The sequence below is a fragment of the Mytilus trossulus genome, chromosome 11 (assembly GCF_036588685.1).
Source record: "Mytilus trossulus isolate FHL-02 chromosome 11, PNRI_Mtr1.1.1.hap1, whole genome shotgun sequence".
Classification (NCBI taxonomy): domain Eukaryota; kingdom Metazoa; phylum Mollusca; class Bivalvia; order Mytilida; family Mytilidae; genus Mytilus; species Mytilus trossulus.
In genome coordinates this window covers 70,103,846-70,119,293 of record NC_086383.1, presented here as the reverse complement: position 1 = coordinate 70,119,293, position 15,448 = coordinate 70,103,846, and the positions used below count along the sequence as shown (strand labels likewise).

Below are 15,448 nucleotides of genomic sequence, written 5' to 3'. Positions count from 1 at the left end.
CAATGATAATCTGTTTATCGCTATTTTACCTATGACGACGTTGTCAATTTCAATATCAATTTCGTTAGCAACGCCACGTGGTCTCCTTAGTTTCTAGCAATAATTTTTCCATCTCAAGCGAGAAGCATGATATGAAAATTATCACAAAAAAGATCAAAGGAAAAATGCACAAAATAGCGATAATATATAATAGCATTGAAACAGTCATTTATCTCAACTTTTCTGTACTATTTGAGGTTAATGAACTGAACTAAAAACCTTGAAGATCTGATCACATCCCTAAATGAGGTACAAATGTATTCTACAAGCAGGGTGTGACTCTTTCCATCAAACACCAGAACATCTATTGCACTTTCCCAGACCTAAGAATTTCAAAAGTTTTATTGACCAGCATTAAGACACACATAAACAAGAATGTGTCCATAGTACACGGATGCCCCACTTGCACTATAATTTTCCATGTTTAGTGGACCGTGAAATTGGGGTCAAAACTTTAATTTGGAATTTAAATTAGAAAGATCATATCATAGGGAACATGTGTACTAAGTTTCAAGTAGATGTGACTTTAACTTCATCAAAAACTACCTTGACCAAAAACTTAAACCTGAACTTCGCACTTTCATTTTCTATGTTCAGTTGACCATGAAATTGGGGTCAACACTAAAACTTGGCATTAAAATTAGAAAGATCATATCATGGGGAACATGTGTACTAAGTTTCAAGTTGATTGGACTTCAACTTCATCAAAAACTACCTTTAACGAACGACGAACGAACGGACGAACGAATGAACGAATGGAGGCACAGACCAGAAAACATAAGGCCTCTCTACTATCGTAGGTGGGGCATAAAAACAATATTAAATATCATATTGCAGCTTCTCGAAACACTGTCTATGATCAACTAGACCAGTCACATTAAATTCAATCATTTTGTATTCTGTATGTGCCTGTCGAAAGACAGGACCTATAAGGTAGTGGATGTAGTTAGAAGCTGTGTTGTACCATATTCATTTTTCCTTCATTGTTGTAGTACAAAGTAGACTGTTTTTTTTCTTTTGAAATGTTTCACATTTTATTATACCATGTCTTTTTATAGATGATTATATGGTATGGGTTTTGGCTTTTTCTCATTGTTGAAGGCTATTGGACGACCTGTTATTGTTTATATATTTGTCCTATGGTGTAGGAATAATTTCATCATTGTTAATCATACCACACCTCCTTAAGGTAACTTCGAACTAGACAAATAGACTTGTGTCGCTGCATGCAACTGATAGGCCATTTCTGGAATCATGTCTTTCACCGGAAAATATCCTCAATTTCGCACCCTTTTGTGACATCATTTACCAGATAGAAGGCGGGCCTGTATCCCTGCTCTATTAAAGTTTCAAGCATTTTCAGAATTGTCATTCTGCAGAGTAGTTTAGAAACAATTTATTTTCCGTAAGTACGCAATCTTAATTCCCATACCACTTAAGGAGGGTCATCAACTTATTAAATTTTAATTTTCCAAATATTTTGTGCAATATACGATCAAACTTTTTCACCCATTCGCTCAACATGTGTTGGAAGTGACGATGCCTACATTTTAGTTATGTGGTGATGGAAGTCATATGACAGATTCAACTAACTACCGTATCCCGGAACTGGCATATTGAAGCAACATATTCACTGAGGCATAAATGATCATTCCCTTAAATCATTAATTATAAAGCCAAGAAAACTTTCATGAAAATTTTCTTTGTACAATGCACAACAGAAACTACAAGAATGTGTCCATAGTCATGATAGTACATGGATGCCCCACTAACACTATCATTTTCTATGTTCAGTGGACTGTGAAATTGGGGTCAAAACTCATAGGGAACATGTGTAAGAAGTTTCAAGTCGATAGGACTTCAACTTCATCAAAAAATAGCTTGACAAAAAGCTTTAACCTGAAGTGGAGCAGACACATTTTCTATGTTTAGTGGACCGTGAAATGGATTCAGCTCTAAATTTGGATTGTGATTAAATACACAGAATGAATGTGGTCTAATGAACTTTAAATAATTGTTTTGCCTTTGAGCAATTAACTATGCTGTTGAATATTAATCCTCTCAAAAAAAAATTTGAAGAAATTTTCTTTTTATTTATGAAATCTGAAATGAGAAAAATTTAACCCCCCCCCCCCCATTTTTTTTCACATCCCCCTTTCCCTTTTCCCAAAACTAATCTCAATTCAAATTTCTAATGGAGTTTGCAACAATAACTACTCATTTAAATACATCATAAAATATTAAAATGTAAAATAAAGTGCTTGTTATCACTGAATGAATGGTAAAGATTGTTTTAATTTATCAGTTGGTAGTAAAAGTGAATATACATTGTATATTGTATAAAACAATGATTTAAGTTGATTCAACTACTATTTTGGACAAAGAAAGATAACTCCAATTGAAAATTTCTTGCTATTGCATAATGTTGTGCAATTAGATATTTCTTGCTATTGCACAATACTGTGCAATTGAAAATATTTGCTATTGCACAATACTGTGCAATTGAAGATTTCGTGCTATTGCGCAATACTGTGCAATTGAAAATATCTTGCTATTGCACAATACTGTGCAATTGAAGATTTCTTGCTATTGCTGAATACTGTGCAATTGAAAATTTCTTGCTATTGCACAATACTTAATATAATAATTTTGGATCCTGATTTGAACCAACTTGAAAACTGGTCCATAATCAAAAATCAAAGTACATGTTTAGATTCAGCATATCAAAAAAGCCCAAGAATTCAATTTTTGTTAAAATCAAACTTAGTTTAATTTTGGACCCTTTGGACTTTAATGTAGACCAATTTGAAAACGGGAACAAAAATTAGGAATCTACATACACAGTTAGATTTGGCATATCAAAGAACCCCAATTATTCAATTTTTGATGAAATCAAACAAAGTTTAATTTTGGACCCTGATTTGGACCAACTTGAAAACTGGTCCAATAATCAAAAATCTAAGTACATTTTTAGATTCAGCATATCAAAGAACCCCAAGGATTCATTTTTTGTTAAAATCAAACTAAGTTCAATTTTGGACCCTTTGGACCTTAATGTAGACCAATTTGAAAACTTGACCAAAAATTAGGAATCTACATACACAGTTAGATTCGGCATATCAAAGGACCCCAATTATTCAATTTTTGATGAAATCAAACAAAGTTAAATTTTGGACCCTTTGGGCCCCTAATTCCTAAACTGTTGGGACCAAAACTCCCAAAATCAAACCCAACCTTCCTTTTATGGTCATAAACCTTCATTAAAATAATGACCTTGTCATATGAGGTTATTTTTGATTTGTTGACTATATATTGACCTGTATACATCACCATTCTTACTTTTTTGGGTTGCTGTCTCATTGACATATATCTCACTTAGTAATATGATCCTATATAGTTCACATATAATGTACACTTACCTATAATAACTTGACTGGACAAGGATCACATTGACTGGACAAGGATCTCATTGACTGGACAAGTATCACATTAACTGGACAAGGATCACATTGACTGCATGGATAAGGAACACATTGACTGCATGGACAAGGATCACATTGACTGGACAAGGATCACATTGACTGGACAAGGATCACATTGACTGGATCACATTGACTGGACAAGGATCACATTGACTGGACAAGGATCACATTGACTGGACAAGGATCTACAAAATACAAATAATCGAAGTTCAAACTAAAGGTGTCACACCACCAATTACTCCCTCAAATTTAGAACGTATGTGAAAGTAGGCCTACTCGGACAAAAAATAGTGCATTTGATGTCATTGTTTACTTAAACTACCCAACAAATTTGCAGAAATGAAACTTTTGGTGAAAGAGAAATATATTAAGACCATTTTGAGCCCAAATTTACTTGTCTATGAGTTGACATTAAAAATTGAGGATTAATGCGCTCCATAGTATACTAATTTAAGATTTCAAGAAAACCAGGGGTTATCTTTAGTGGTACATCCATTCGGAAGGTCTCTTCTTTCTTATAAGGCTTTAAAGGTATGCTGAAAATTGGCATGACGAAAGGTGATACCTGTACGATTCAGGACATACCTGGTTTGTAAGAGGTTAAACTTAAGATAAAAAATTTAGAAAGCTATGAAAATTGCAAAATTTGGTTGAACAGATAGGGACTTTTAATTGGTGGTCTGACACCTTTGACAAGGCTAAAGAGAAAACACCAACAAACAACAGTACACAAAACACAAAATAAACAAGCATTCTGACATTATTGCATGGCATACATAGTCCCCTAGGACCCCTACCATTTAAAAAATCATTGTACTGGAACAAAATGTTAACTTGATCTATAACTTGTCATGGTCTAAACTATATAACAAAGACAAGTCAATATCTTCAAGCATGCATAACGACTGAAAGTATGGAAAACTGATTATTTAAGTAAATTTTCGAAGATCAAGGACCATAACTCTGCACAAAACCATCAGAGCGGAACAAAATTTGAGTTTGATCTGTAACTGTCATGATAAAACTATAGACCAATTATCAAATCAATATATTCAAGTATGACGAAACAAAGTGAGGAAAACTGATTATTTAAGTGAATTTTCAAAGTCCAAGGACCATAACTCTGTACAAAATCATCAGACCAGAACTTAATTCGAACTTGATCTGTAACATGTCATTATGAAGCAATAAACCAAATATTAAATCAATATCTTCAAGCACAAAGAAAACAAGCATGGCAATACATAGTCCCCTACCGGTTAAAAAAATCATTGTAATGGAACGAAATTCTAACTTGATCTATAACTTGTCATGGTGTAAACTACATAAAATAACAAACAAACCTACCACTTAATTCTTCAAACAATTTACTAAAGAGAAGGGAAAAAATCCAAAATGTCATTTATCTTAATACAATGTCTTTTAAAAATTGAGTTATTTCCCTTTGAACAAAAATCTAGTAATTAATAAGTATTTCATCAAAAATATAATTCTAGGGAAAGTTAATAAAAAATGAGTACGTATTTCCCTTTGAACAGAAATCTATTAATTAATAAGTATTTCATCAAAAAATTAATTCTAGGGAAAGGGCTTTAACTGAACAAGGAGAAAAGCTAAAATCGAACTTGACCTGTAACTTGTCATAATAAAACAATACACCAAATATCAAATCAATATCTTCAAGCATGAAGAAAAAAGTCTGGAAACTTATTTGCCGGACTGACAGACAGATGGACAGACAGACAGACGAACAGAGTGCAAACCTAAAGTCTCCTTCGACTTCGTCAGTAGGGGACTAATAAACAGCTGCGCCACGAGCGCATGATATGCCCGTCGTCTTGTGAAAAAAAACATTAAAAAATGTTTGGAATAACGCGAGGGTTGTTCAGGAAGTCATGCTAGGTATATCTTGACTCTTTCCTTATTCCTGCTCAATAGGAAGTTTATATAAGAGACAGAAGACAAATTGCTCACAACATGTTTTATATGTTTTTTACCAAAAAGCTCAATAAAAATTCAATAATTAAAAATAAAATGAAGAATCATCACAAAAAAGTATACAGATCTTCAGATTAATATAACTAAGACATGTAAAAAGTGTGTAAAGATTTAAGCAATAATCATAAATCGTTTTTGAGATACGGTACGACATGTGAAAAAAAAACACCCCTGTTTTAGTTACAAAGTCCCGTAACTGAAAAAGTTTTAATCTTATTTTAGCCAAAAAGTATACAGATCGTTTGATCATCATAAGAAACAACTATGTTAATTTTAATGAAATTTGGATAAATTGTTCTCAAGAAATGGTGCGACATGGTCAGACGGACGCCAGACATTAGTATACTATAATACGTCCCGTCAAAATTTTGACGAGCATATAAAACCTGGAAAACTGATTTGCTGGTCTGACGGATGGACAGACAGACAGACATAGACAGACAGACAGACTGACGGAGTGCAAACATAAAGTCCCCTTCGACTTTGTCGGTAGAAAAATAAAAACCTTAAGACTGAGCAACACAAACCCCACCAAAAGTTTGTGGTGATCTCAGGTGCTCAGGAACGGTAAGCAGATCATTCTCCAAATGTGGCACTTGTGTTGCTCATGAATGTAAGTACAAACCCACTGATAGGTCTATAATTTAAAGATGCTTGTCAATGGTTGAATACAATTTTGACCTCTTTCATTGAATGGTTGCTGTCCCATTAACATAAATATCCCAAGTTCACTTCATAGTCGAAAACTCTTATTTTTTTAAGCAATTTACATTGTAATGATTGCAATATTTTGTTAGACATGTTAGTTTGGTAATCATATAGTTATGTCACATATTTTTTTGTTTTCCATATAAATACATGTATAACAAAAGTAGATGAGTGCAAAATGTTAATCCTGTTAGCTCTTTATTATCTCCCCTTTAAGCATTTTAACATTGTAATGAAACATCTTGAAAAATTGGTTTATTTATACAATTATACATTTTAACATTGTTAATTGAATTTCATTTGATAAAATAAATACCATAACGATTCAATACAATTTGACTATAATATTCACTTACCTTTACTAAACGTGTATTAAATCGACTGGATTTGAATCAAATAAAAACGAACAGTAGATCTTTAAACTGAAAATATAAAATAGCTCAATTACAGTTTCATATGAATATCGGTTGAACCATTTCTGAATATATTATGTATATACTTTTTTAGCTTGTATCAAGTAACTTGTCTGTGTCATGAATGAAAGAGATATGACCTTCTGTATATAGTACCATACATAGCTTGGTGTAGGAGTTTTTAGGACAAATTCATAATAGCATGAAGGCCTGTTATTAGCAAGGCTGTCTAATGGGAGTTATTTTTGTGTCATGTCACTGTATTATTAGCCAGGCTGTCTAATGGGAGTTATTTTTGTGTCATGTCACTGCATTATAAGCCAGGCTGTCTAAATGTCTAATGGGAGTTATTTCTGTGTCACGTCACTGTATTGTAAGCCAGGCTGTCTAATGGGAGTTATTTTTGTGTCATGTCACTGTATTATTAGCCAGGCTGTCCAATATGAGTTATTTATGTGTCATGTCACTGTATTATTAACAAGGCTGTCTAATTGGAGTTATTTTTGTGTCACGTCACTGTATTATTAGCCAGGCTGTCCAATATGAGTTATTTTTGTGGCATGTCACTGCATTATTAGCAAGGCTGTCTAATGGGAGTTTTTTTTGTGTCATGTCACTGTATTATTAGCCAGGCTGTCTAATGGGAGTTATTTTTGTGTCACTTCATTGTATTATTAGCAAGGCTGTTTAAATGTCTAATGGGAGTTATTTTTGTGTCACGTCACTGTATTGTAAGCCAGGCTGTCTAATGGGAGTTATTTTTGTGTCATGTCACTGTATTATTAGCCAGGCTGTCCAATATGAGTTATTTATGTGTCATGTCAATGTATTATTAACAAGGCTGTATAATGGGAGTTATTTTTGTGTCATGTCACTGTATTATAAGCATGGCTATCTAATTGGAGTTATTTTTGTGTCACGTCACTGTATTATTAGCAAGGCTGTCTAATGGGAGTTATTTTTGTGTCATGTCACTGTATTATTAGCCAGGCTGTCCAATATGAGTTATTTATGTGTCATGTCACTGTATTATTAGCCAGGCTGTCCAATATGAGTTATTTATGTGTCATGTCACTGTATTATTAACAAGGCTGTATAATGGGAGTTATTTTTGTGTCATGTCACTGTATTATAAGCATGGCTATCTAATTGGAGTTATTTTTGTGTCACGTCACTGTATTGTAAGCCAGGCTGTCTAATGGGAGTTATTTTTGTGTCATGTCACTGTATTATTAGCCAGGCTGTCCAATATGAGTTATTTATGTGTCATGTCACTGTATTATTAACAAGGCTGACTAATGGGAGTTATTTTTGTGTCATGTCACTGTATTATAAGCATGGCTATCTAATTGGAGTTATTTTTGTGTCACGTCACTGTATTATTAGCCAGGCTGTCTAATTGGAGTTATTTTTGTGTCACGTCACTGAGCTATTAGCCAGGCTGTCTAATGGGAGTTATTTTTATGTCATGTCACTGTATTATTAGCCAGGCTGTCTAATATGAGTTATTTATGTGTCACGTCACTGTATTATTAGCCAGGCTGTCTAACGGGAGTTATTTTTGTGTCATGTCACTGTATTATTAGCCAAGCTGTCTAATTGGAGTTATTTTTGTGTCACGTCACTGTATTATTAGCAAGGCTGTCTAATGGGAGTTATTTTTGTGTCACTTCACTGTATTATTAGCCAGGCTGTCTAATGGGAGTTATTTTTGTGTCATGTCACTGTATTATTAGCAAGGCTGTCTAATGGGAGTTATTTTTGTGTCACTTCACTGTATTATTAGCATGGCTATCTAATTGGCGTTATTTTTGTGTCACTTCACTGTATTATTAGCCAGGCTGTCTAACGGGAGTTATTTTTGTGTCATGTCACTGTATTATTAGCCAGGCTGTCTAATTGGAGTTATTTTTGTGTCACGTCACTGTATTATTAGCAAGGCTGTCTAATGGGAGTTATTTTTGTGTCACTTCACTGTATTATTAGCCAGGCTGTCTAATGGGAGTTATTTTTGTGTCATGTCACTGTATTATTAGCCAGGCTGTCTTATATGAGTTATTTATGTGTCATGTCACTGTATTATTAGCATGGCTATCTAATTGGAGTTATTTTTGTGTCACGTCACTGTATTATTAGCCAGGCTGTCTAATATGAGTTATTTATGTGTTATGTCACTGTATTATTAACAAGGCTGTCTAATTGGAGTTATTTCTGTGTCAAGTCACTGTATTATTAACAAGGCTGTCTAAATGTCTAATGGGAGTTAGTTTTGTGTCATGTCACTGTATTATTAGCCAGGCTGTCTAAATGTCTAATTGGAGTTATTCTTGTGTCATGTCGCTGTATTATTAACAAGGCTGTCTAATATGAGTTATTTATGTGTCATGTCACTGTATTATTAAAAAGGCTGTCTAATGGGAGTTATTTTTGTGTCATGTCACTGTATTATTAGCAAGGCTGTCTAATTGGAGTTATTTTTGTGTCACGTCTCTGTACTATTAGCAAGGCTGTCTAATGGGAGTTATTTTTGTGTCATGTCGCTGTGCTATTAGCAAGGCTGTCTAATGGCATTATGGGAGTTATTTTTGTGAAATAATTGTGTACAAAAGTAAAACATGAGAATGTGTAGTGTAGCAACACCTGAACATGATGGTCAGATATAACAACAAATACCAAGAGCCTCTCCTGAGCCTTAATCGCTCACCTGGTAAAAAATATGACATTTTGATTTTTTTCTTTTTCCTTATAATGGTTAGTTTTGCCTATTTATAGATCTTCTTAAGAGGCATTTTGTAGGTCTAGTACTGATGATATTTTATTGTTTTCTAATTCATACAACACACCAACTTACTCCCTTCATCAGGTGTGACAAAAGCCCAGTGTCACATTATTGATATCCTAGATTTTCAATTCTGGATTCAGCCAAGTGATTAATGTCAGAGGTCGGACAAGTTGATTTTCTTAATAAATAATTAAATGATACAATATACAATTATGGCCCGTTGAAAAGGTGAATATCCAAAATTGTCAACACGAGAAGGTTATTTCATTGAGGGCGCAGCCCGTAGTGAAATAACTTTTAAGGGTTGACAATTTTGGATATTCAACTTTTCAACGGGACAAAATTGTTTTATAATACCGAACGAACAGTGGAAGGGCATTTTGAACACTTACACTGTAAAGTCTATATTTTTAACATAACCATGATAACACGAGACTGACCATTGCTGACTTTTGAAAATACATTTTTGTGTTCAAAATACTCGAATTTACAACAAAAGTAGAATCTTTTTGTAAAATATTGATGGCCCTGAAAAGGACCGTTTATAAGAGATATCATCGGCTTCTGGCACTCTCAGCTATATTCATGTCCAATGTCTTATTTCCTCGTCTCTCGATGGGGTTCCAGTGTAGCGTGAATGCTGCCATTTTGTTTTTTGTTTATTTACGCCTGTGACGTAATTTTCATGGGAGGTAACTCAAGTACAAATAAACAAACTGAAAAGGTTATTCACCGTTGAATAATAGGGTTATTCTCCGCTGGGGTAAGTTTTTAGGGTTATTAGTCCTTCATCATTGTTCATTGCAATTGAATGAAAATTAAATGAATTATTCCATGTCCCGTGATAAAGTTTCACCCAATAGAATTATTTGAAATATATGTAAGGTATAATAATACATATTGATTTATTATACCGAACTAACAGTGGAAAGGCCTTTCGAACACTTTCTATATGTTTTACATAACAAAGTCAAAGACAAGTTGACGTCAGATGAAAATACATTTGTGTTCTAGATTGACTCTAGATTGTACAACAAAAGTAGAATCTTTTTGTAAAATATTGATGGCCCTGAAAAGGACCGTTACTCTATAAGAGCTATCATCAGCTGCTGTCACTCTGTTCATGTCTAATGCCTCATCTCCTCGTCTCTTTTTCTTCATCGTCTCTCGGTGAGCTTCAACTGTAACGTGAACGCTGCCATTTTGTTTATTTACGTCTGTGACGTCATAATCATGGGAGAGAACTCAAGTACAAATCAACAATCTCAAAAGGTTATTCGCCGGTGAATAATAGGGTTATTCACCGCTGGTGGAAATTTTTAGGGTTATTCGTCCTTCCTTGCAATTGAATGAAAAACAACTGAATTATTCCATGTCACGTGACAACGTTTCACCCAATAGAATTGTTTAAAATATATGTAAGGTATAATAATACATATTATACAACATTCCGTGTTGAAGGCCTCACTTTGACTATAGAGAACAACAATAAAAGCCTTGTTCTTTTGCTTTGTGTGTATATCATAGATTTACAAAAAAATGTACAACCTTCATGTACATGTATGACATTAATGACCTCGAAATACATTTTCAAGAAACAATTTCTTTTTATCTATAGATACTGCATCATTTATAAAATACAATTCCTGTATAAAGGTGTCATTTGACTATTCAGTCTAAGTTGATGATTTGTAGAACTTATTTTGATTGTTTTTACTTATTGAAATTTCAAAACTACGAAATCAACAAATTATTGACATTTCAGGGACAATAACTCGAAAAAATGATAAATAATTTTTCTAAAAATTCCACAGAACATAAACCGAGACCTCCAAATTGTCAAATTTGCTTTAACTGCTTTAGTTTTTAAGATATATAAACCAAAATCTTTCAAAATTTACTAAAAAATTGTCATTTCAGAGGCAAAAACTCCGAAACGTGTTGTCAAATTTTCTGAAAATTTTACAGGAGATACAAGGATTTGCTCTTTCTGCTTTAGTTTTTGAAATAAAAAATGTATAAGCCAAAAAAATGCAAATTATTCCTATGTTCTATTTTTAGCATCATCAGCCATGTTTAATGTTAATGGATTAAATCAACAGATACAATTTTTAAACTACAAATGTAGATGCCCTTAGGAACATTCAGGTAAATTTTGATAACATTTAGCCCAGTAGTTTCAGGTGAGAAGATTTTTAATTCTTCATGTTCTTTGACGGCAGACAAGATGATGGCGGAGAAGGTCCCCAAGTGATGGCAAAATTATTGGTAAAGTTCCTTTACCTGAAATCTTCAACACACTTATGTTTGAAACATTGAATAAAATGGTTTCCCTTTTCGACACAAAAACAAAATATTACATAAGGCTTAAATTAAAATATTGTTTGTTTGCCCTTTACCGGCCGACTCTATTCATGCTATTAATTCGTTCCGACTGAAAATCATTTATTTGTATTTCCCAGAAATATTTTATTTTTATCTATTTTTTCTTTCCTACCGAAACTTTCATATTTGTATTTCCCGCTCAAAACTTATTTACTGGAATCCTCAGGTTTTATCTTATCATGTTATGGTAAGCATTTTGTTTTTATAAATTGAATTTTAAATAAAAATTGGACCTTTCTAAGAATAATGGAAGACCAGTCACCTTCAAGTATCTTTGGTCAAAAGTCCTGGACCTTCCATTGCTTAAAGTAAATTTGAACCCCTGATTAATATACAACTTGAAAATTTGTATTCATAAACAATTCAATGATACGTATAGATTATTACATGGCATTTTTCATATCAAATCCTTTATCGGCCCAAGGTTGTGATATCAGCCCAAGAGCCGCAGGCTCGAGGGCGGATATCATGAACGAGGGCCGATAAAGGGTCTGATATGAAGAAATGACATGTAATTATCTTTTTATCATATACTTCAGCAGAAGATATACAGACAAGAACTATTGAAATTCAATTTTGTTTGTCTTTGCACTTTCAGAAAATATTTACAGACAACCAAAACAAATTCTTTACTTTAATTGTTTTATTGATATATAAAGAACACATTTTATTTGTTTTGTCAACACAAAAATCATGTTCTTCAATAATATTGTTACCTCATTTACATGTATGTCTTTCAAAACATGTTAAACTTAATTCATTTAAAGTCTTATCACTTGCCGTTTTCCGCGTTCTGTTTTCGTTTACAATCAAATTTCCGGAAATGCACGAAGTTGCATGTGATAAACGTCACGGAAATTAACGGAAAGGCATGTGATAACATTCCGGAAGCAGTCAATAAAGGTACCTTTATCAGCCCGCTATGGAAATTCTTAAAAATCTGGTCAATAAATCTAGTAATCCTTTCATAGCCTTTTGATATTTTCAAATGTTATTGGACTGTAAAATTTAAGTAATATTTTATACAAGTATATGATAAATATCATTATTATACAACATTTTGTGTTGAAGGCTTCACTGCGACTTTGATATTAAAAACAACAATAAAAGCACTGTTCCTTTGCTTTCCGTGTGCGATTTTTTGTTGTGCATGTACTGATTTTGTGTCATAAATGACATAATACATTTGTTGTTCTTATTATTATTTATTGTTTTTCAATGGCAGCTTCAGCACATCCAGTACATTGTATGTGCTTTTGGGTGCATGATTTACAAATGTTTGGTCAGGTTGAACAATTAAAAACAGCCATCATAAACGAGTGATGCTGCAATGTGCAGTTAAATACATGTACATAGAGTTGAATACTTTTCATCTAAATATGGCACCATTGAACTATATTCTTCACCTTAGGCATTACTAAACTGTAGTATTATCTTGAAGAATATATATTAAAACAATAAATACTTAAAAACTATTTGAACAATATTTATATTTGTTTAATAAAAATAATAAAAATTTGTCCGGGTTCCGCGGAACCCAGTGTCTCGCCTACTCTTTCTGTTAATTGCAGGCTCAACAATAATGAGGAAATAAATCAATAAAATATTCCTCTTGACATGCTTGATATTATCTTAAAATTTTAAGAAGCTTCTGTCCAAGTTTGGTAAAAATCCAGGATAGTTTATGAATCTAATACTGTTTAAAAACTTTAAACTGCAGACTAAATTTAATGTCAACTGGAAGAAAACTAAATTTCCTTCTAGATACTAGCTTTTGATCATAAACAAGCTTCTGTTCAAGTTTGGTACAAATCCAAACTAGTATAAGAAAGTTCAATTTTAAAAAGCTTAAAGTGAATGTGTTGTTTCCTGGCAGAAAATTTAAGTCCATTTAAAAGTAAAATACGGAAAAAATGGAATTTTATTTTTACAAAATTTACTTCCATGACTTCTGGATACTATCTTATGATCATAAACAAGCTTCTGTCAAAGTTTGGTAGAAATCCAGGATAGTTTAATAAAGTTATTAAAATTTCAAAAACTTTAACCAGTGAATATTTGAGGACGCATGGGGTAAACCCTCCCCCTTTTTGTGGGAAAACCTTGGTTACATAGGAAATCCCTACTGAAGCATGACTGGAAGCAGGCCCCCTCTTAGGCAGTCAGTGGATCCGCCTCTGCTTGTAAACTATGACTATTTAGTATTACATGTGTATATTCTATTGTTGTTGGGAACTAGGACCACCCGGAATCCGGGTCCATCCGCCCTGATTCTGGTTCGCCCTAGTTTCTGTTCGGCGTAATACCTGTTTGCCCCGAGTCCGTTGCCCTGATTTTATTTTTTAGTACAGTGTTGCGTTGTGTGTATATAATTGAATGTGTTGAAGTCAGTCTACAATTTCGCTGAATATTTACGATGTATCATGTTAACTTGTCTAAAGCTAGCTGCTATACTAAGTTATAAGTTTTAGTACATTTCTGTGAATTCAAAGACTACAAAGTATTTGACATAAAACAACTAAAGACTAACATGACTAAGTTATTAATATATTTAACTTTCTTGATACATTTTAACAATTTAAAAATATTCAGTAACAGTTATAACAAGATCAATTCCGAACTGTACTTCGCACACATTTATTTCCTAAACGAATATTTAAAAGCACTAAATAGAATTACTATAAGTGAAACAAACACCAAAAACACAGTCACACTGCTGTACATTGATCACTTGTCATCAGGGTTTTTACCCATCCTTTTTTTTATTTTTTATATTTCAAACTGAATTTTACCCATCCAAGCTGACTATTTTATTTGAGAAAAATGTTATTCTCATTATTAATCCATCAAAGACAATTTATAAAACAATCAGTGATATCAAAGGTTTCAAATGACACCTAATCACCAATCAAAATTCAATCAACAGACAACAGTAATTAAAAGTAATTATAAAATAAAGTGTAACAATGCAGCCAAGAAAGTTATTTAATTAATATAAATTTGGCAAATATTCTTTATTTAACTTTTAATAGATATACATAAATTTTAATATATATATGTTTCTTTCATTGATGTAACATATATACATATCATAAATGAATATAGGGCGAACGAACCCAGGGCGAACGGACTATCAGGGCGAACAAACTCAGTGCGAACGAATCTAGGGCGAACATGTAATCAGGGTGAACGATCCCGATACCGACCACCCGTGACTGCATCAGCTGGGACCAGCATTTCAACTTGCACGTCTTATTTTAACCAGGAACATATATCCAGGTGTAATGATAAGTCGTTATACTAAGGCTATTTTTTTCTTATTTTTTCTGTAGACTTAGCTTTAATTTTTTATAACCATGCATTGGCAAGCTTGATAACTCGTAATTGTTTGTCAGTAACTAAATGTACGATGATGTCCCATACGGAACCTTCTGACCTTGTTTGTTTACATTAAAATTTAAATGGCGTCAAAATCATGTGATGTCAATTCGTTATATCCAATCAAATTGCTCTACTGTCAATTAGGGGATTTTTCAGTCTACGGCAATTACATTATTTCTTTCTGGGATATTGCTTCAAAATAGTTTGCAATAGTTCTGGGTTTTATTCAACAGGAAAACTCTTTTTTTGCCATCCCTTTT

The 15,448-nt window shown here is 33.1% G+C and overlaps 1 protein-coding gene across 1 annotated transcript in view; it reads right to left on the bottom strand.

The window, feature by feature from the left end:
• The window catches only part of LOC134691487 (death-associated protein kinase dapk-1-like), a 124,752-nt gene that overhangs the window by 99,734 nt on the left and 9,570 nt on the right, over positions 1-15,448 (bottom strand). The window contains exons 2-3 of the mRNA XM_063552030.1: positions 6,584-6,649; positions 3,459-3,706 (exon numbers count right to left, since the gene is read on the bottom strand). The gene's annotated coding sequence lies outside the window, so the exon portion shown is untranslated. The remainder of the gene's footprint in view (positions 1-3,458; positions 3,707-6,583; positions 6,650-15,448) is intronic.